This window comes from Notamacropus eugenii, chromosome 5 (assembly GCF_028372415.1).
Source record: "Notamacropus eugenii isolate mMacEug1 chromosome 5, mMacEug1.pri_v2, whole genome shotgun sequence".
Taxonomy (NCBI): domain Eukaryota; kingdom Metazoa; phylum Chordata; class Mammalia; order Diprotodontia; family Macropodidae; genus Notamacropus; species Notamacropus eugenii.
Window position 1 is genome coordinate 30,516,977 of NC_092876.1, and position 23,215 is coordinate 30,540,191.

The 23,215-nt window shown below is 41.7% G+C and overlaps 1 long non-coding RNA gene and 2 pseudogenes across 5 annotated transcripts in view; 1 reads left to right on the top strand and 2 right to left on the bottom strand.

Moving 5' to 3' along the window:
* Window positions 1-4,418: 4,418 nt before the first annotated feature.
* Window positions 4,419-5,693, bottom strand: LOC140507451 (serine hydroxymethyltransferase, cytosolic-like; annotated as a pseudogene).
* Window positions 5,694-6,492: 799 nt separating this feature from the next.
* Window positions 6,493-19,536, top strand: LOC140503859 (cytochrome P450 2A13-like; annotated as a pseudogene).
* Window positions 19,537-21,041: 1,505 nt separating this feature from the next.
* The window catches only part of LOC140503886 (uncharacterized), a 33,597-nt gene continuing 31,423 nt past the window's right edge, over window positions 21,042-23,215 (bottom strand). For all 5 annotated transcript variants that reach the window (XR_011966903.1, XR_011966901.1, XR_011966904.1 and 2 more), the window contains 2 exons: window positions 22,898-23,147; window positions 21,042-22,123 (listed from right to left, as the gene is read on the bottom strand). This is a non-coding gene — a long non-coding RNA (uncharacterized lncRNA). The remainder of the gene's footprint in view (window positions 22,124-22,897; window positions 23,148-23,215) is intronic.

Below are 23,215 nucleotides of genomic sequence, written 5' to 3' on the forward strand. Positions count from 1 at the left end.
GATGTAAGAAAATCGTGAAAAAAATTGTCACCAGCTTGCTAAGGGAGACACAGGAAACACTGAAAAGAAGAATTCCTTTTAAAAGTAGAATTGGCCAAATGGAAAAGGAGGTACCAAAGCTCCCTAAAGAAAACAATTCCTTAAAAATTAAAATTGAATGAGTGGAATACAAGATCTCCATGAAACTTCAAGAAAAAATATAATCAAAAGAAAGAAAAATAGAAGAAAGTGTGCACTATCTCATTGGAACAACAATTGACCTGGAAAACAGATTGAAGAGAGCTAATTTAAGAGTTATGGAACTACCTGAAAGCCATGGATAAAAAAGAATTGCAGATATTATCTTTCAAAAAATTGTCAAGGAAAACTGCCCTGATTCATTCCATTTTTTCATTCTTTTGAATTTGATCCATTGATTCGTGAAGTCTTATAGAGTCATTAGCTTCCACTTGCCCAATTCTAACTTTTAAGTTGTTTTCCTCAATTAACTTTTGTTCTTTCTTTTCCATTTGACTCATTGTGGTCTTTAAGAGTTGTTTTCTTCCATGGATTTTTGTGTCTCCTTTTCCATTTCTCTAATTCTACTTTTAAAGCAGTTTTCCAAGCTATTGATTCTTTTTCACAAATCTCTTGCGTTCTTATTTCTTTTCCATTTTTCTTCTATCTCTCATATGGTCTTTAGGCCCCTTTTCGAGCTCTTTCATGAGTTCTTTCTGGGTTTGAAACCACTTGCCATTTTTCTTTGGGATTTTACCATAGTTTTTTTTGAAATTGCTGTCCTCTTCTGAGTTGTGTTTTGGTTTCCCTTGTCACCATAATAACTTTCTATGGCCATATTCTTTTTTGTTGTTTTCTGTCATCTTTTTGGGGGGCTTTTTTCATTTCCTTAAAATTTGAGCTGTGCTCCTGGGGTGGAAGGGGCACTGTCTCAGGCTTCTTGCACCATTGGCTGCAGGCCCTGGCTGTTTACATGACATTTCACTGATGTTACCTGAAGCCCCAAGGGACCCCTTTTACTGGGACTATGCTGAAGAGTGGGATGGACAGTGGCTGGTGTTGCTACAGTCCATAGGGATCTTGCAGGTTACCTGGTGCCGAGCTGGGGTCCTAGTAGTGGTGTCTGGCATGTGATGAGACCTAGTGGGGTATTTCTGTATTTCCTGGGGCTACACTGACACACGTAGAGGTCTGACTGCTACTCTGCAATACAACTACCCAAGACAATTCCAAAGGACTTATGATGAAAATATGCTATTCACTGCCAGAGAAAGGACTCTTAGAGTAGAGTCTGAATGCCAATGTAAGAATTTTTTTAACATTCTTTTTCTATTTTTTGTCTGTATCTCCTTTCCCAACCTGAGCAATATGAAAATAAATTTTGCGTGACTGCACATATATAATCAATATCAAATTGATTCCTGTCTGAGGGAGGGGGTAAGAGAGAAAGGGAAGGAGAAAATTTGAAAGTCAAAATGTTTTTTAAAAATTGGATGTTAAAAATTATTTTATATATAGAGGAAAAAATATTAAATGAATATTTAAAAAAGAGAAAATAGAGGCTCAGAGGTAATGAATGACTTGCCAAAAGTCATATTGGTATTAAGCGGCAGAGTTGGATCCTGTGACTTTGACTAACTTCAGCACTCTCTCCATTGCCCAATGTTGTGACACGTATGGGGTTAAAGAGTCCCCAAGTTCCATGAGCAGTCTCTGGCATGACCTTCCCAGAATAGCAGAGTTAAGTAGCTTTTGATCCAACCCTATTTCATAGAGCTCACAGTCAATTAGGTTTACAGACAATTCATGAGCCAGGATAGATCTTATCCAAGCCTGACCTCAGGAGCTCTCACATGGTTCCTCCAGACCTGACAGACCTCAGTCTCTGATCTCCAGGTTTTCTTTCTGATGTTACTGACCTACAAAGTCAGTCCATTCTCCATTTCCACCCCATACACATATCAGCCTTGCTCCAATCAGTCTCTCTTCAACTTCTTCACATGGTAGGATCTTATGAAGCTCAAATGAGATCATGGATGGAAGACATTTGCATACCCCAAACTTATGTAATCAATCAACGTCTAATCACCAAACCCCCAGGCTGGTGTTGACTTAATTTCCTAAGCCTTCTACTGCATTCCTGCTGAGTCTATGCTTTGTTTATTGAGCAATCGATTGTGAGATGTGGGAAACACTAGCACAAGACTGATCAGCATAGTGTGCCTGTATCCACAAAGGCACTGTATTTGATAATCAAAGCAGAATTGCAATAGCCCAAAAGAAGAGTGAGATTCACAAATTTAGACGCATCTCTACTCCAAATATTCATATGGACTATTTGTGCCCCATCTTTGGTGGAGCTTTTTGAGATCATATTGGTCTGATTAGCCACAGCTGGACACATTGTACTTGAACCCAACATGGGGATGTCATTTTAGGCTTCTTTGAGAAGGAAGAACAACAACCAGCCAATCACTGAGCAATATGGGAATGGGGTGGTAAATATTTAAGTTGGGGGGAAGGGCAGAAGGAGGGGTGGTACACACACAAACTTTTAAGTTTACTCTGAATTATGAATACTTTCTTAAGACTGGATCATAAACAAAACAGTAAATCATACTCTGATTTATTGCAATTACTGTTCCAAAGTGTAAATACTCACTAAAAATCTAATCATGGTTCTTGGAATCCCTTAGAATTCATTCTAGGGTGTCCTTGGATACACACATCCTGGTTCCTGCTTACCAAAAGCAGACTTATGAAAAATTGTCCTCATTCCCCAGGCTTCTCCCTAACCCTGAGTTCTGCTGGGCTATGACCTTAGAGAGGAGGCAAGCAGGGTTATTCGTAGATGAGTAGGAGAGGAAGGTGCTTTGAGACCTAGGTCAGCCCAGGTAAAAATAATGCAATCCCAATGAGTTTTTAACTCTTGCCTAACTTGCCCTTCCCTGCATCTCCTTAAAAAAGCACCACAATCTGCTTACTTCTGTTTTCTAGCTGTGCTCCTTCTCTCCTCCCACAAGCTGCTGCCCAGAGGAAGATGTAGCAGGTATCCAATGTGGGAGTGCTGGCCACCTTCCCAGATAGAGAATCAGATGACCTGGATTCAAATCCCAGCCTTGCTACTGAACTTCATCGCTCACTTGCTTCATCTGTAAAACTAAGTTGTCAGAAATGTTTGTGTTTGTGGATAATTGTTTATTAAGTCTATCATCAAAAATACATTTAGAATTTTAAAAGAACAAAAATGAGTTTAGAGGATCCCCAGGTCAGAGAATCCCAACTCCAAATCCTAAAATGTACTAATTGCACCCCCTTTAACTCCCTAATTAGATCAAGGTATAAATGGTTCACATATGAGGATTTGGGCTAGAAATGTATTATTTTTTATTATTAAAATTAATTTATTTAAATTCAGATACTTTTGAAATCCAAACTTGGTTGTACTTTTAAAGCAATAATTCTCATCACATTCTGTGATTAATTTTATTGTGCTTATTAAAAATGGCTATTACAATTTTGCACTTAGACATCTGAAAAATAGTTTCTTTGGGAAGGTATCAGCTTCAGGTACCCTGATTGTAGGGAACAGGCCAACATCTCATACTACAATAGAAGACTGTCTTTGCAAGTACCATGACTTAGGAAGCGATTGCTCATAGGTGATCCATTCCTCTAGAAACCAGGGTCACATTTGTTATGTACCTCTTCAAAGCACTGAGGGTTAAAGACAGGATTTGTAAGGTAGTTTGAGCATCCTTGACATAATGCTGTAGCAGACACAAAACTTGCCAGGCTTACAATTCAGCTACTTCTTAGCTGAAGTTTCACAATCTTTTCCTCCACAACTAAAATGGACATGATTCAGTTCTTATGGCATCCTACGGAACAATATCATACTGAGATTGAGTAACTTTTACAAGCTATGAGCACGGCTATTTTCTGAATTGCTTCAACAAGTTAAGAGCTTGCCAGTTGACCACTGCAGAGAAGGTTAAGTACAATTCTATAAGTAATACTTTTAAATTACATACACTGAATGGCTAGAGGGTACACCAGTCATACGTAAAAATTAGATAAGAAAGTGAGACTAAATAAATTCACTAATTAGTTAAGTATCCCTCAAATAACTAATAATGAACCTTTAAAACAGAGATTCATGGTTTGTACACGATCCTCTGGAGGGGTACAAGCCCAAGTTCTCAGTTACTACCAAATGGTAATTATTATAACCTAAAGATGTTAGAAAAAGTCATTAAAAAGATTTCCCCCAAATAACCCCTAACCTTCTAACTCCCTTAAGCTCCTCTTCCATTTAAACATTCTTCTATTTTTCTTTTTTTTAAAGAAGGCTTTCAGCACTTGGGTATCCTTTAGGCTAAATATTTCTGAAATGAAGAGACTGTTGACAGTGCTCAGTCTCATTTTAAAATAAGGGATCTTAGAGGAAAAACAGCTGCAAAGCACTCCACTTTGTCTCTGATGGCCTTGATAGTACCCTGATACTTTGCAACCCCTGACAGTTTCTCCTCGAATTCTTTCAAGGTGGGCTGGGAACCAAGGTCTTTCCGAATCTACAGGATCAATTCTATTCCTTCATGAATAAAGTGAGCTACCTTCTGGAGATATTTTTCTAGTAGTCCTTAGTAGGTCAGAGCTGAGACTCCTAGTCTCAGTCCTCTAGGTCTTAATGCATCTTTGTCTCTTGGGCAGGTGTTTTGACAAGCAATAGAACAAGCGATTAGCACCTGCTCAACTCTTCCTCCATTCATGCTCTTGTGGTATAGGTCCACATGAATCACTTGTTACTATGGTAACCCAGCTCCATCATGGCTGCTGAAAGGGCCTTGCCATTGGCAGCCACCTACTGCTGAGAAGTCTTAAATTCAGATGTTAAGGCTTGTTTCAGAGCTTCAGCAAGTTCTGCAATGGCATGGTTGTGAGGCATTCCCTGTAGTCCAGATTGTGTATCATCTCTTTGCCTGTCTTAGAGTCCACATTGTTTACTCCTTGCCTGTAGAAGATCATGTCAGCCTGCCAACCTTGAAAGGTTCTGTGTGTGGTGGTGGTCACTGTATGGTAGTGATGACTCAGCTGCTACTAGCCCACTAATATGGGCCATGTCAGCTCTAAGACATGCTCTATTATCATCTGAAATCTTCTACGTGCAGGCATAGCAGCTAATTTCTGCAATGATCAGCTTTGTTTGAAAGAGGTGGGTATTTTCTTCTAGTTTGTCATAGTCATTATAGCTAATATTTGGGTTTACCATGGACTCCAAAAAGGATGGAAGTGGCAGAGACTTTCTTCTTATCTCTCATGAACCTGTGGGTGAAGTGCTCATCAGGCAGGTCTAGATGAGACCTCCCAGATGGTTCCACCAGGACAGTGTATACTGCCAAATTCACAGGAGATCCTGAGTATGGCTGAACATCGACCTGCCAACTTTGGGGGTCCAGGTCATAGATCTGCAGAGCTCTCTTCTGGCACAGAATCTCTGATTTATCCAGAAATTGGGCACCACCTTAATACTTCTGGCCTGGAGATTCTTCTGAGTATGAATTGTTCAAAAGAACTGCTCAACTTGCAAAACCCTCTGAAGCAACTAGTTCCAACTCAGCCTTCTGGTCATTATTTTCCTTCTGGATGATTGCATATCCTTCTATATCATTGTCTTTCAGTGGCTATGTCAGCATATTTTGGGGGTCTTGTCAGAGGTTAAGATTATGCTTCTTTCCACTGACTCTTGATGCCATATTTCTGGTCTAAGGATTCCTGGTTGGTCACCAATCTTCAGGTAGCAGCAAGATACCTAAGTGTGACCTTCAGTCCAATGGAAGAGAAGTCTGTTAGAGATTTATTTGTCTCATGTTTGGATCAGTTCTTGATTTGTCATGAGTATTATATTTAAAGGAATACTTGGTAACGATAGGTGCAGGATCCCATGCTCCACAGAATGATACAGAAAATATCCCACTGTGGGGGAGGGGGTCTTAGAGTTCATCTGATACAGTTCCTTCCTCACACAAGGAAGAAATGGATGGTCCAGAGAGGGAGGGACTTAGTAAGGTCACAGCCAATGAAAGGTCTATCAGTTTCATCTGCAAGTCCCAAGATGCCCTGTCCTCCAAGCCCTATTACTAAATCCTTCCCAAACTGCCACCATTGTGTTCTGAGACCCACAACTTCATTTCTGGACTTTAAACCTTGCCCATTTCTACTGTTACTCCCTGGGATCCTCAAGTCTCTGAGCCTCCACTGCACTTAATCCCTCTCCCTGTGTGGCCTTCAGCTTTGGCCGGTTCTGGGTCTCAGGAGAGGAATGGGTTTGGACTGAGAATGTTGCATAAGAGAATTGGGATCAGGGCCAGGTGACAATCTCCACCCCCGGCCCAAGCATAAAAGTCAGGAACAGCCCTATCTGGACCCCAGTCCTGGGTTAACATCTGCCCAAACCCCAGATAACGCTGCAGTGGGGCCTCTGCCACCTTCATGATGCTGGCCTCTGGGCTGCTGCTGGGGGCCATATTCTTTTGTCTCTCTGCCCTGATAGTGCTCCCTGTATGGAAACAGAGGAAAGTCCACAGTAGCCTTCCCCCTGGGTCCACCCCCCTGCCTTTCATCAGCAACTACCTGCAGCTCAACACTGGGCAGATGTATGACTCCCTCATGAAGGTACTGAGGCTGGGAGTGGGACAAGAGGGAGAACGTGGAGAGATTGAGACAGAGAAACACAGAGACTGAGTGAGACAGAGAGAGGAACAAGGAGCAAAGAGAGAGACTGGGAGGCAGGTGTTCTGACATACACAGACAGGGAGAGCCATGAAGTCACAGAGACAAAAGATCGAGACAGATAGTCACTGAGGGTAGCAGAGATGGGGGATGATGAACAGAGATGAGACAGAAAGGAAAATACAGTAACAGAGGAAGATATTGAAGTGAATACTAAAAGACATAGAGATGGACTCAGAGACATAGAGAGAGACAGAGAAATACAAGCGTCAAAGAGTCAGATGCACAGAGAGACAAGTGCATAGACAGATTTCAGTGTGCCTGGAGGGAGGCTCTGGGAGGGTCAGAGAGAAGGAGACATGGAGAAAGACAGAGAGATGGAGACAGAAAAAAACTCTCTACTTCCCACTGCTGACTTGAGGAAGATCTTTTCCATTCTGTAGTCCTCAGTTTCCTTCTCTGTAACATGGACAGACTGGGTTAGATGGTCTCTAAGAGCTAAGTTTTATGATCTTAAGATGCTTGAAGAAAATCACAGAACCTCTTTGTGGCAGAGATGGACAGAGTTGGGCTGCAATAAAGGGGTTCAGAGGAATGGTGAAGATGCCAGGAGGGTGGGAGATCCAGCCCGAGGGAGGTGGAGATGTGAGAGCCCACTGAGATCGCTTGGCAAATATAGGGACTCTGCTCTCTGGCCTGGCCATGGAGTTCTTTAGTTTCTCATTACTCTGAAGTATTGTTTAAGGAAGACCAGTGTAGGTGAGGGGCTTGGAATAGACATGCCCTCCTTCTGAAAGGGGCATCAAGAAGACATTTTTAAAATGCATTTGAAAATTCTCCTCCTGGCATTCCTGATTCCCTTCAAGTCTCAGTTAAGATCCCACCTTCCTGTCAGAGCCTTCTCTACTGACCATCTCTCATAGATACTGTCCAAGGTTTGTTTCCACCTAGTTCTTCGCATGTTGTCTCCCTCATTAGACTGTGAAGTCCTTGATGCCAGAGACTGTCTTTGCTTTCTTTCTATCCCCAGGGCTCAGGATGGTGCTTAGTGCACAGTAGAAGTCTAATAAATATGTGTTTATTGCCTTGTCCCAGAAAAATAAAACATAGACAAAGAAGTAAAACCCCCCAGCAATTTTATAACTATGTTGTTAAACTGAAGATCATGGGTTCATAAATTTAGAGTTAAAAAGAACCTGTCAGGCCATTGAGTCCAAATCCCTTTTACAGTTGAGGAAACTGAAGAAGAGATGAAGTGGTTTTCTCAGAGTCACACAGCTAAAAAGTGTCTAAGGAGTGATTTGAACCCAGGTCTCGCTGACTACCACGACAGTGTCCCATGTACCACGTAACATCTCACAAAGAAAGATGAATAAATATACATATGTGTGTAATTTATTTATTTTAATTTATTATATATATATAATTTCTTTATTTTAAAAAATAAACAGAGTGCAAGAGAGGTTTAGAAAAATTATTTATCTTTTGTGTGTCTGAAATGTTTGTGTTTTGTTACTGATGGCAAAGTCACAATTAGATTTTTTTTTTTGAAAGCTTCTGAGAGACGATGGGTGAGAAATTATTTTTCAGGGGGAGAACTAAGAGGGAGGAAATCAAGGGATTCAGAGGAAAAACTCTGGTTATTCTGACTTCTCCATACTCTTCAGATTGGGGAAAAATTTGGGCCTGTCTTCACAGTGCACCTGGGGCCCAGGACCTTTGTAGTTCTGATTGGGTATGAGGCCGTGAAGGAGCCACTTGTTGACTAAGCAGAGGAGTTCTCTGGTCGGTGGGAGCAGGCCACTTTCAACTGGCTCTTTAAGGTTTTTGATGAGTGTCTGGGAGGGAACACACATAACTCTCCCTAGGTGAATGTGGCCTCCTCTAGGCTGCTGTCCAGGGTTCCTCCATGACCTACCATCTTCATCCTGTTTATCCTGTTCCCTCCCCTCCCTTATCCCATCCTTGCCTCTTTCAATTGCCTGCTTGTCTCTTTCCTTCTCTCTCCATTTTGTTTTCCCATTTCTCTTCTTATCTTCCCACCTCTCTCCCTTTCTTATTATTTCTTGTGTCTCTTCATCTTTGTCTCTCCCAGCCTCTCCGCTTTCTCTGCCTATTCTCATCTTTCTATTTTTCTGCCTCTTTATTTCACCTTTCTACTTCTCCCTTTTCCTCTAACTCTGTCTCTGCATTTATCTCTCTTCGTATCACCATCTCCCTCTACCTCTCCATTCCTCCTTATTTCTCTGTATTCTTATCTCCCCAATCTTTCCATGTTTCTCTTGATTTCTTTTCCTAACTCCCTATCTTTACCTGTTTCTTTCACTCTCTCTCTGACTCTGTCCGTATTGTCCATCTTTCTATATTTCCCTTTCTCTCTTTCTTTTTGTCTCTCCATGTCTTCATTTGTCTTTCTCCGATTGCCTTCTTTTTCTCACGCCCTTTCTTTCCCTCCCCCTTTCTGTCTTTTCCCTTCTCCTTATCTGTTTAGTCTGTCCCTATATCACTTCCTACCTCCCCTCTTTCCCTTGTTTCTCTTTCTCTCATTGTCTCCCTATGTCCACCTCTCTTTCTCTGTCTCTCCTTGTTTTACTATCTTCCCCTTCTCTCCATCTCTGCCGGCCATCCAGTGCCTCCTTGTCTCTCTATGTCTTTGCCCCTTCCTGTCTCCACAGCCCTCTCTTACCATTTCTGTTTATCTGTATCTTTCCACCTCCTTTTCTCTCTCCATCTCTCTTTGTTTCTCCCTTTGTTCCTGCCTCTTCTTGTTTCTGTCTCCCTCCTTGGCACTCCTCAGATGCTTACTTCAAGTTTCTTTTCAGGTCTGCCTTAGCCCATTTCGTCCTTCTTGTCCCTGATTAGGTATGGTCTTCAGTAATGGGGAGTGGTCCCAGCAACTCTGACAATTCTCCATCACCACCCTCAGGGATTTTGGCATGGGCAAGAGGGGCAGTGAAGAAGCTGCTTTCCTCTTTGAGGCTTGTCAACCAACAAAAGTTGAGTATGACCTAAGAAGTTTTCAGGACCTTGGACAAAGTCAACTTCAACTATATTGTCTTTCACCAAACTGGCTATTGTTCTCTATGTCCTGTGACTTACTTCTCCCTTACATTTAACACTAGCTAGTGTCTGAGGGTGTATGGGGTGTCCCAGAAGGATTGGAACCTTTGGTGTGAGAGTTTGCAGAGTGTTTTTCAGAGCTTCTCATCCACCTTTGGTGTTCTTCTGCCACATACCTATTAATTGTGGCTCCAAGAAGCTATAGCATGCAAAGAAGCCACACAGTAGAAAAATTCTCTTGGCACATATGATAAACCAGTTTGAAGGTATGGGCCTCAAATCCATTGGTGAGTTAGGGGGATGTGTATCCCAAGAATATGAAGACTTCCTCCTGTTGGAATGGGGGATGAGAAGAAATTGCTCCAAAGCCCATGAAGGTAGTTGAAGCAGGACTATGGAGCTGTTAGAGGTTGATAAGGCATCAAAGACACCAAGGTCATTCACTGAATTCTGGACCATTGCAAGTCATCTTGACTCTTGTCTTCACACTGTATTTCAATGTATCTACTAGAGAGGATGAGACTAATAGCTTTGTACAATTATGCTTCATTTAATATCAGTTCATATGCAAGTCAAGACATTATCCCATGATGTCAACATTCCGCTTTGTAAATAAAGGACAGATGACAGTAGCTGATTTCTAAATCTTGGTGTGGCAGTGTCTTGAATTCGAAGTCAGAGGACCTGAACTTGATTCAAACTTCTTTACTTACTTGTTTTGTGATTTTGAGCAGATGACCTCCCTTTGCTGGGCCTTTGTTTCCTTTTCTGTAAAATGAGAAGGATGGAATAGATGGTGTGTTCTAGCTTCCATTCCATGTCTAAATCAATGATTCTATGATTCTTGATATCTGAATTCAGAGAATGACCTTCTCCCTGATCCAGGAGACCCAGAGTAGGGTTTTAACTTTGCCTTTCACTCAGTGTGGCCTTGGACAAATCCCTTCCTCATGTTGAACTTCAGTTTCTTCTTTTGTATAAAATGAGAGAGTTTGGAGTACTTGAGTTCATCTGGCTCTGATACTCTGTGTTCTAATTCACTGGATAGGTGACCTTGGTCAGAGTTTTCCTATCTGTAAAAACAAGGGCTTTCACTAGATAGATTAGGTAACTGCAAAGGTCTCTTCCACTCCATATACTTGGTAAGGAGAGGCAGCCTGCAGTCATGGAAAGGACCCTGAACTTAGAATCAGGAGACCTGGACATGGATCCCAGCTCTACAACTTGTTACCTGAGCAAGTCACCTCCTCTCTCTGGGGCTCAGTTTCCCTCCCTATAAAATGAACATAATATTGTTTATGGCCTAAGGTACATTCAGGGCATCATGGAATAGTGGACAGAGTGCAGATCTTGGAGTTCACAAGACTGGGGTTCAAATCCTGCACTGATTGCTCCTGGTTTTGTGATCTTGATGGCCTCTAAGATCCTTTAATTATTCTGACAGTAGAGATATTGGCTGTCCTTTGGAGGAGACTGTGAGAATCAGAGACTGAGTCCCTATCTCTTTTTCTCCCTATCTCTGCCTCAACTCACTTACTGTGTGCCTTTATTCTCTTTCCTACTCTGCTGTCACCTGTTTATACCTTTTATACTATTTCTATCCAAAACTGACTCCATGCATCTCTTGGGGGGGGTCTCTGTTCCTTTCTTCTGCTTCCTCTTTTCCCCTCTCCATCTCTCTGCCTCCATCCTCTTCTTTATGTCTCTACCACTGTGCTTCCTTATCTCTGTGTCTATGTTGACTTGACTGGGTTACAGGAGCCCCCATTCACCCCACCTTCATCCTGAGTTGTATAGTCTCCAGTGTCATCTGCTTCATTGTCTTTGGGGATCACTATGAATGTGAGGACAAGCAGTTCCTGTCTCTGTTGATAATGATGCTGGGAAGCTTCTGGTTCACAGCCACATCCACGGGACAGGTGAGCCCCAAGACCTTCTCTCCCACATTCCTGGGTCTCTACTCACCTTCATACCTCAATCCTTAGCTTTCATTTCCGTTCTTTACTTCCTATACTCTATTCCTCAACCTGACCCCACTATTCTCCATCTGACCTCATGCCCATCCTGACCCCCTTCCTCAGTCTGACTTCCTTTCCCCGTTCTTATCTCTATCTTCCACCATGTCCTGCTCACACTCTATCTAATCTTATGCCATGTCTTGATGCCCAACTCCCAGTCAGATTCTCATCTCTCATCCTGACTGATCCATTCCCAATCTGATTCTGTGCCCCCTCCTGATCATCTGTTTTCCATTATGAGCTCCATTCCTGATCTTAATCCAAATCTTTTATGCTGACAGACTGCTCTATCCTCCTCAAAGCCCTTGGGCACTTGCCCCAGGGCCCTGTACCCCTTGACTTGTCTTGTGCCCTCCTCCAGATGTTCTCTGGAGTGATGAAACACCTGCCAGGGCCTAAGCAGCAAGCATTCAAGGAATTGAAAGAACTGGAGGCCTACATTACTGAGAAGGTCCTGGAGAATCAGGCCACCCTGGATCCTAATTTCCCCTGGAACTTCACTGACTCCTTCCTGATCAAGATGCAGGAGGTAATGGCCCAGTGGGCAAGTGAAAATGGAGGAGATGGGCTGAGATTTCAGACTGAGGGTGTTATGGAACTCTGGGGGAAACCCTCAGACATTGGGAAGTGAGATTCACAGATATTGGGCAGCAAGTCTCAGAGGTGAGCAGTAAGCATGAGCACACATTAGGTGGCAAGTCTCATCCTTCCAGAGGCAAGGCTCAAAGATACTCCATGGCACATGTCAGGAGGCAGGTTCACAAATAACCCAGGTCAGGCAGTAACATAGAGCACAGATTCAGATATAACAATGACTTCTGGAGGTCGTTGACAACTTGGGGGTAGCATGGCAAAGAGATAAAGACAGAATGACAAATGGAGAAAGTGAGACACAGAGATGGGTGACACAGAATAACAAAAATGGAGAGACACGCAGAAAGATGGTGATAGGTGAAAAAAAAAGACAAAAAATTGGAAACAGAGATACAGGAAGACAAGGTCAATATAAAGAAATACGAATAGGCATTCTCCATTCTCCATGACCCTCTGCCCCTTCTGACATTCACAATCTGCATATAGGGGTTGAGGTGATGAGGAGCCCAATAATCTAGTCCCAGCAGCCTTGTCTGACTCTCCTCACAAGACCTTGGAAGTCCTTTCCTCTCTCTGTCTGTCCCTTTATCTACAAAATGTAGAATGGAGGATATTAGATTTTTTGTCTTGGTCCTCAAAGGCAGAGTCAGGAGCAATGGGAGACATGGTAAAGTGAGGAATTTAGGTCTGAAGTCAGGGAGAAACAACTTCCTAATAGTGACAACTGTCCAAAGGTGCAATGGACCACCCAGAGAACGAGCAGGTTCACCTTTTTTGAAGGTCTTCAAACAGAAACTGAACCACTACTTGTAAGGAAGCTTAAGGTGAGGGTTTCTATGACTGCTGAAGTCTCTCCCAGATCTACCATCCTGGGATTCTGAAAGGCACCATACTGTAGTGGATAGGGCTGTAGATTCAGGGGTCAAGCATTCCTGGGTTCAAATCCTACCTCAGGCACTTACTAGCTATGTTACTTTGAGCAAGTTCCAACTTTTCTGTGCCTTCATTTCTTCATGAGAGTGGTTGGATTTGACAATCTTTAAAGTCCTTTTCAGTACTAAATTTATGTTCATCTGAATTCTGAGGAATAATAAAATAAAATAATATAAAAATAAAAAATAGCTTTTTGCATCCCTTTGAACTGAGATATTTATCAGGGGCCATTGATGGATTTCCCCCTCTACCCCTGCACGTTCCTGGGGCTCAAGGAAATTGAACTGACAGGGGGGGAAGGAAGCCTTGAGGCTGAAGAGTCTAGAGGTGCAGCAAGTATGTGTATGTGGGGGTGGGGAGCCCCCAAAAAAGAAAAGGAAAATTCCAACACAGAATTCTTCATTCACAACTTAATCATGACCACTCTGAATCTATTTTTTTGCAGGCACTGAGACTGTTGGCACAACCCTTCACTATGGCTTACTTCTATTAATGAAACATCCAGAAGTGGAAGGTAAGCCCCAGTGTTCTGGTCCACTTAGAAATCCTTTGGAAGACCAGAAAGTGCCCCAAACCTGTTTCCTCATCTCCTTATCTTCCATATCCCTCTCACACAGAGAGACACACACACATTCTTGGAAAATTGATTATTCCCCTAACTCCTCACCCTTGCATCCCCTATCTCCAGGTATATCCAACCTCCACACTCTATCTGTTTCCTTGAGCTTCACTAGGGTCTCTCTGACACACGTTTTTTCTACCCCTCCCACAACCACAGCTAAAATCCATGAGGAAATCGATCAAGTGATTGGGGGAACCGATTATCCAAGTTTGAGGACAAAGTCAAGATGCCATACACAGAGGCTGTCATCCATGAGATCCAAAGCTTTGGAGATGTGCTTTCCATGGGTGTGACTCGGAGAGCCACAGAAGACACCAAATTGCAGGGCTACCTTCTTCTCAAGATAGGACACTCTTATTTTCAGCTCCACACCCCCATTCTCCTACCCTAGGAACTTCTCTATCTCTTCCATCCTCTAAATCTGCTTCTAACATCCTCACCCTTCAGTATTCACCCATTTTTTTCATGTAGATGCCTCTTATCCTGCCCTAGGACCTCTCTTATCTTTCTTCTGCCTAGAACATCCCTCCATTTTTCTTCTTCCTGCATTCAGTCATTCCTTATATTCCTCTTCCAAACCCTTTGCTCTGACAAACCTTCAGTTCAGCTCTGTTGTTCCTATTCCTTCTTTCTCTCTATTCTCCCCCATCTCTTCCTCCCCTTCTCTTCACTTCTCTCCTTTTCTGTCTCCATCAATTTCCCTTTCTTTGTTTCCCTCTCCTTCTCCTTTTCTCTCTCTCTTCCCTCCCTCTTCTCTCTGTCTTTCTCTCTCTCTTATTTCTTCTTTCTTTCTCATTCTGTCATTTTGTCTTATCTTTGTGGCAATGGCCAAGCCACTTAGTCTATTCAATCTCAGTGTGTATCAATTTCCTCATGAGTAATGATGAGGATAATTGGTACTATTGACGATATATATTATTTACACATTATGTATAATATCATATATAGATCTAAAATGATAATAATTTTTATTGTTGTGAGGTTCAAAGAAGATAATATGTGAAAAATACTTTGCTAGCCTTAAAACTTATAGAAATTATAGCTATCATTCTTATGTAGTACACCCTCTGGACAACTTGAACTTACAAGTTAGGTCTCCAGGGGCAGTTACTCCCCTGGGGTTCAATATGTTCTGTGAATTTACACTCCTAAAGGTAGAGTTCTAAAGCTGCTACTGATGGACTTATTTTTAGAAGTCAGCCAGTAGACAGTTAGCTCAAAGGAAAAAAATTGAGTTTAGTGCAATGATATCCCAAGAAGAACAATAATAGATCCCACCCCCCATAAACCTAGAGCACACTGTCCCACAAATATACCCAGATGTCAGTGGAAAAAGTGTCCATGCACTTAGTGTACATTTAAAGAGATGCACATCCTTAGAGAACATGTGTGGCCAAAGCATTTCACACCTAGGGCTACAGGGCCCCAATATCCTTTCTCCTCTTGTGGTGTCTTCATCCCTCCTGGGCACAGAATATACTGAACAGGTCTCTTAACTGGGTACCTAGGCTTGCGTGTCTCTGAAACTTAACTGAGCTCCCACCTCTGAAGATTCATTTTCATTCTCTCTGCTTCCTCTTCTCCTTAGGTCTGATGGAAACCAATGTGCCCAAAAGGACTGTAGGGAGTCCTATTCCCTTTCACTCTCCTCCTCCCCCTTTATACTCTGGCAGAAGAAAAAGCAGAAAAGTAATATTCTTCCTCAACTGCTGGTTGCTTCTTTCGTTGTTGGCTCTCTTCTAGACTGCCAGAAGTCACACTCCTTGACATTGCTTCCCAAAATAGGTCCCAGAATAGACAAGCTTCATTTTTCCAGACCACTAAGGCCATAACTGTTTTGTCAATCAAAGGCAAGCTGCCTCTCAAGTGAAAACCAGAGGGTATTTTTACACCAAAAGGGGAAACCAAGTGAAGCATCCTTCTTTGAACCTTTTAAAGACATGAACACTTTCCTGTCTTAGTGACTCATGCCTTCTGTGATTTCATCACCTGAACTGGGGAGGGAGGAAACCCGTTGATTAGGGGTGTTCTGAACAACTCCTCCCATGACACTTTATTATAATAATTGTTAATATAATCAATACACCAATGTGCATTATAATGTGCAATTAATAATGTATTAATAGTACAACATAATAATAATAATTCATTTACTATTAATCTTCTGTCAATCAATCAACCATTAACATTTATTATGGCCTTACTAGGCACTGGGATTTCACGATGGGACTAGAAAAACAAACATAAAATGGCACCTGCCTTCAAGGATCCTACATTTTCTTAGGGGAAATGTGTGCCCATGTAATTGGATACAAAGTATAAGGATAAGAACTGGACCTATTATTTCTTTGATATAGGGAACCATCTCTGCTGATGCAGGTTGGAACTTTCTCTGCAAATTGTTCGCTGACTTGCCCAGGGTCACATAGTCAGCAGGTATTGGGATATTGGAGACAATTTCAACCCAGGTTTTCTTCCCTCTGTTACTAGTTCTTAATCCATTATATAATGCTGTCTTCTCAGAAATAAAGTATTCTCTCTTTCTCTCTCTCTCTTTCCCTCTCTTCTTGTCTCTTTCTTTTCCCCTCCTTCCTTATCTTTGCCTCCCCTTCTCCTGCCCTCCTCTCTGCTTCATCCCTGACTTCCTTTCTTGTTCTTTCTCACCCCCAACTCTAGTACACAGAAGTTTATACTGGGATCAGTGTTGAGGGACCCCAACTTCTTTGCCTGCCCTGAAGCCTTCAACCCTTAACACTTCCTGGACAAAAAGGGCCAGTTTATGAAGAGTGATACCTTTGCCCTCTTCTCCATTGGTAAGCAGGAAAGTCTCTTCTCTTCCCCTCCATGACTCCCACTCTCATCCCTAGTACCAATCAGTATGGACAGAGCCTGGTGAATCCTTCCTTTCTTTTAATATACTCTGAATTCATCCTACTACTCCTCAGGTCAATTTCCATTGACTAAGCTTCTTAAGTGGTAATGGGATGCTTCCAGAGAGGGTCCAAAGGTTCCAGAAAGTACCCCTCCCAAATCTCACCAGCATCTCTTCTTCTTTAAGGAAGAAGTACATATACCAGAAGTCAGAGGCCCTTGGTCAAGTCCCATCTTGAAAGCTCTCTACCTGAGTGACCTTGGGCGCTTCATCTTCCCAGACTTCAGTTTCTTCATCTGTGAAATCAGGCCTGGTACTCAAGGGTATCTGAGGTCCCTTCCAACTCAGCATCTTGGGACAATGTGAACCTGCAATTTTGCTCAAGTCCCTTCTGTTTTCTGGGCCTCAGTTTCCTCATTTGTGAAATAAGGAGATTGGATTAGAAGGTCCTTCTCCATTCTATCATTCAATCCAATAAATACTTCTGAGGTGGGGGTAGGGTGGAGCAAAGATAAGGAAAAACAGTGCCTACCCTGAAGGAGTTTATATTCTGTTGGAAGGGGATCAAGCTAAGATAGATAAATAAGGACCAGATAATTTTTGGATCAAGAGCACTGGCAACTACCAGAATCAGGAAAGATTTGTTGTAGGAGGTGGGATCAAAGGTTACTTTGAAGGAAGTTAAGGAGGCTAAGAAGGAGAGGTGAGGAGGGAGGGCATTCCGGTCAAGAAATCTCTTCAAAGGCATGGAGGTTGGAGATGGAACAGTCACCTAGGGCAATAAGAAATAGGCCAGTATGTTTAGAATGTAGAAAGCCAGATGGGGAATTCTGTAAGATTGGGAAGGATAGTGTCAAGGGAAAAGGGAGGAGAAGGGTCACCTCTTTGACAGACCATGGAGCAGACAGGAACAGTAGGGGAAAGTGTAGGAGGCTTTTGAGGTATACCATAAGTTATAAGAGGAGTCTCACATGGGATGGTTGCCATTTTCTCCTCAAAGGAATCAAGGGCTTCTCCTGAGAAGGAAGTACGAGGGTTGAGGAAAAAGAGCTGCTTTTGTTGTTGTCTAGATAGACCCATACCTAGGTGAGGCAATGGGCAATGACCCAGAGCATGAAAATTAGAAATTCAGTAACTACTGATAATACTTGTGGTCCTTTGTCAGCCTAAAAATACCCAACAAAAGTATAGTAGCTGATGAGCAATAAAAAATAGATAAAGTAGGAAGTTTCCAAAATCTGCCCTTGCTACAGATGAGTGCCTCCTAATAAAGTCTTTTCTGGCACAAGACTCAAGCATGTTCTGTACTACTTCTCCCTCCCCACCCCCCCAAATTCCCTCTCAAATCTCACATTTTACGTCCTAAAGGATTACAGATTTTAAGCAGGAAGGGACCTTTTGAACCATCAAGTTCAATCCCTGTATTTTGTAGATGAGAAAACAGAAGCTTGGAGAGTTTAAATGACTTGACCAGGAAGACAAAGATACTAAATTTCTAAGAAACATTTGGACTTGGATCTTCTTGACTCCAAGCCCAGCAAACTATCATTTTCTTTTTTTTTTAAATTTATTTATTTAACTTTTAACATTCATTTTCACAAAATTTTGGGTTACAAATTTTCTCCCCTTTTATCCCCCCCCCAAACACCAAGCATTCTAATTGCCCCTATGACCAATCTGCTCTCTCTTCTATCATCCCTCTCTGCCCTTGTCTCTGTCTTCTCTTTTGTCCTGTAGGGCCAGATAGCTTTCTATACCCCTTTACCTGTATTTCTTATTTCCTAGTGGTAAGAACGTTACAGTTGATCCTAACACTTTGAGTTCCAACTTCTTTAGCTCCCTCCCTCTCCACCCCTTCCATTTGGAAGGCAAGCAATTCAATATAGGCCAAATCTGTGTAGTTTTGCAGATGACTTCCATAATAGTTGTGTTGTATAAGACTAACTATATTTCCCTCCATCCTATCCTGTCCCCCTTTACTTCTATTCTCTTTTGATCCTATCCCTCCTCATGAGTGTCGACCTCAAATTGCACCCTCCTCCCCATGCCCTCCCTTCTATCATCCCCCCCACCCTGCTTATCCCCTTATCCCCCACTTTCCTGTATTGTAAGATAGGTTTTCATACCAAAATGAGTGTGCATTTTATTCTTTCCTTTAGTGGAATGTGATGAGAGTAGACTTCATGTTTTTCTCTTACCTCCCCTCTTTATCCCTCCACTAATGAGTTTTTTGCTTGCCTCTTTTATGAGAGATAATTTGCCCCATTCAATTTCTCCCTTTCTCCTCCCAATATTTTTCTCTCTCACTGTTTGATTTCATTTTTTTTTTAAGATATGATCCCATCCTCTTCAATTCAAACTATCATTTTCTTTCACCACCTAGCTTCCTCCCAGTCTGAACATTGTCTGTTCTAGGGACCCTCTTATGACTGACAACTCCTGTTCTAAGGTTCCTCCCCCTTCTAACATTCTCTGTTCTAAGAGCCCTCCCCACTATGATCTGCTCTGACTCTGGCTCCCCATGCAAATGTTACTGTTTTGGAGAAGGCTTGGCCAGAATGGAACTATTCCTCTTCCTCACTACCATCCTGCAGAAATTCTATTTCCAGTCTCCACTTCCAACAGAGGTCATCGATATCTCCCCTTAGATGGTGGGCTTTGCCACCATCCCCCAGAGCTACACCATCTCATTCCTGCCTCGAGGATGAGGCTTAACCCAGGAAGCCACAGCTGAAGCAGGAGAAGTCTGTGGGACTCCTGGGTGAGGCAGCAGATGTATTAATAAATTCTGGGCAGCTCTGAGTCATTGATTCCAACCTCCTTAGGTAACGCATAAGGTAACTGAAACTCCCAGAGGGGAAGAGACAAGTCCCCAGGTCACAAAGAGAGGCAGTGGGAGAGCCTGGCCTTGGAAGCAGAGGACCTGGATTCATATCTTGCCTCTGACACTTACCAGCTGTGTGACTTGAGAAAGTCACTTCCCCTCTCTTTTTTGGAAGCATGCTGAGGTTTGCTAGATGATCTTTGAGGTTCCTTCTAGATCTAGATCCTTTGATTTTCATTCTGAAGCTTTCCCCACTACTTCACCCAGGAAACAAACAGTCACTGGCAGACAGAAACAAACTGACTGGCTCAGAAGACTCTTGGCTCATAAATGAGAGATATGTCTTGCATCATAGTACCCCCTTGTGGCTGGTTCTGCCCCCCCCCCCCCCTCTCTCTGTCTCTCTCTCTGTCTCTGTCTCTCTGTCTCTCTCTCTCTCTTTCACTCTCTTTCCCCATATCTCTCTCCTCATCTCTCTCCCCCATTTCTCTCTCTTCATCTCTGTCTCTGTCCTTTTCTCTTTTTCTTTTGTTTCTTTTCCTCTTTTCTGTCTTTTTTTGATCCACAAATTACTTTCTCTGCCTCTGTTCATATCTTCCTCTGACTCTCTCTCTTGCTATCTTTCCCTATATCTGTCTCTCTGTGACTCTGTCTCTGTCTCTATCTATCTGTGTCTCTCTCTAGCTTTCCTATTACTACTATTAGTGAGAAAGAGACCATAAATATTTGTTAACAAATATCTGAAACGTCACAGAATGACTGGCCCCTCCTATTAGACAGAAAGGAAAAGTGAAGCCAAGAGAGGGGAAGGAATTTACTCAAGGCCAAGGGGCAGTCGAGTTGCATACAGTAGCAAGAGGGAAGAATAGATGACTCTAAGTGACGAATATGTAGAGAGAGGTGGGTTAGATGAGAGAGCAGTCAGGTAGACTCAGCTCAGGGTGGTGCTGTGAGTTGAGCATAGGGCTTGGACTCTGGAAGACCAGAGTTCAAAGCTTGCTAAATATGTGGGTGAGTCATCTCTGGGCCTCAGTCTCTCATTTGTAAACAGATAAGGTTGGATTCAGTGACCTCAGAGGTTTCCTCCAACTCTAAGTCTGTGATCCTTTAATCCTATGAATACTTGGACCCAAAGAATTATTATTCACAGGTACAAGTCAACTTAGAGGGAAGTGTCCATTGGACTGCCCTGGGGTTCTGTTCTTGACACTGTACTATTCAATATGTTTCTAAGTGACCTGGGTGAAGGAATAGAAAACTTTTGTAGAATCGCAGAGGACACAGATCATTGATGGAGAGCTATTCAATTGGATAGCAGAGTAGGGATTCAAAAAAGCTTGACTGGTGGGAATGACAGGATGACTCCATGACAAAAAAATGTAATACAGGTAAATGTTAAATCTTATACTTTTATTTAAAAAATTAGTTCAGTAAGAATAAACTAGGTTTCACACAAAAATTCTCGTGGAAATGATCTGAGGGGATTAGTGCAGAGGAGTCAGTAGTGTGTCATGGTAGTGTCCAGAACCAATCAGAGAAAATTTGTACTTTGCCTGTTCAGACTACACTGGGAACATTGTGTTTGCTTCTTGGCACTATACAGTTTAATAGCATAACCTGTGCCCCAGCATTGCAAGTTCTGGACTTAAATGAACTGAATCCAATCTTGGGAGCCCCTCCAAAAAAGTTGTTCTGTATGACTCATTTTGCCCCTAACTAGAGTTTCTTTTGGAAACATCAGAATATACCTTCTATAAAGTTCATGACTATGGAGAAAGAATTCCCAGCCCCTTTACAAGCACTCAGAGTAAAAACATGTAGATGGTATAGGACAGCATTTTTTTTCACTCCACATATTTTACAGAAAAGGGAAAAAAAAATTCAGATTAGCCTATAAATAATCAAGACAAATTTTCACCATGTTTAATGAGTCCTACCTATCCCATTCAGCTTTATAGAGTCCTGTGGTTTGAAATTCCCCTGAAAAGGAAATGAGTTTGGTGTCACCAGAGCAGTAATCCTCTCAACATTCCAGTGAGTTTCAATTGTACCCCAAGGGTGTTTATAGGCCTTTAGCCCTATGGAATTACATTAAGAGTTCAGAGTCACCCCAGAAGAAAAAGGAGTTTGAGGTGCCAGAAGGGTAAATCCCTTCCCATTGAACTTTTGCTGATTGAATCATAATGAAAGCCGAGGGCAAATACCAGGAAATTTGTTCCCCCAGGTTGTGTCTTTGTCTCTTCCTGCTTTTCCAGCTCTGGGGCTACAAGAGTGATCCTCTTCTTTGCAAGAGGCTGGCTTTCACTCTCTGTGAGCTTTTCTTTTCTTTTTTTTAACTAGAAGGCTACGTTCGAGGATCCCCTCTTCCTTTTTTGCTCCCCTCTTTTTCAAGAGGTTGGTCCTATCAAATATTCTCCCCCTTCTCTTCAGAAACTTGGGTCCTGGAACTCTGAAATTGCAGATAAATAAATCTAAAATGAGAACAGAAGAGGAGATACCAAAAATTAGAGGAGAAATAGATTAACTGGAAAGTAAAAAAAAAAAAAAGTCTTCCAGAAATTAAAAATGAAAGTAAATGTTTGTTCTTTGAAAACACTGAAAAAATCTTAATGCGTTATTCAATCTGACTAAAAAGATGAGGGTAGAAAATCAAAGCAGCAAAACAGTAAAAGAGCAAGGAGAAAACATAACAAAATTATAAGATTTAAGTAGAATAATCAGAACCTATTATGCTCTGTTATATGCTAACAAAATTGAGAACATAAAAGAAAAAGATCAATACCTTCAGAAATATAAATTACTCAAACTACCAGAAGACCAATATCACTGTGTACAACCAAATCTTAGAAAATGAAATAGAACTAATTGTATTGGAGTTAACCAAAGGAAAAAATCCTGCTCCCTGTGGATTCACAAAAGAATCCTATTAAATTGTTTTGGACCAAAATAATTTGATTAGAATTACTAAGTTTTTCAAGTTGATTTTTCTGTTTAATATTTTATTTTTTCCTTATTATACGTAAAATCAATTTTTAATATTTGTTTTTATAAAATTTTTAGTTCCAAATTCTCTGCCATCCTTCTCTCCTTGAGAAGGTGAGTATTATTATATAGATCATACATGTGCAGTCATACAAAATATATTTTTATATTAGTCACATTGTAAAAGAAAACACAGAAACCCTCTCCCCCAGAAAAACAAAGAAATAAAGTAAGTTTTTTAAAGTATATTTCAATCTGCATACAGACTCCCATAGTTCTCTCTTTGGAGGTGGATAGCCTTTTTCATCATAGGTCCTTTGGAATTGTCTTGGATCGTTGAATAGCTCCGTCATTCACACTTCATCACCATACAGTATTGCTGTTATTGTGTACCATGTTCTCCTGGTTCTGCTCATTTCACTTCACATCAGTACATCAAAGGCTTTCTAGATCTTTCTGAGTGCATCCTCTTCATCATTTCTTTTTAAAAAAGTTTTATTTTTGACTCAAACGCTAGAACACAAACAGAAAATAGAGAATAGAATCAAAAACATATCACAAATTTAAATATTGAAACTTAA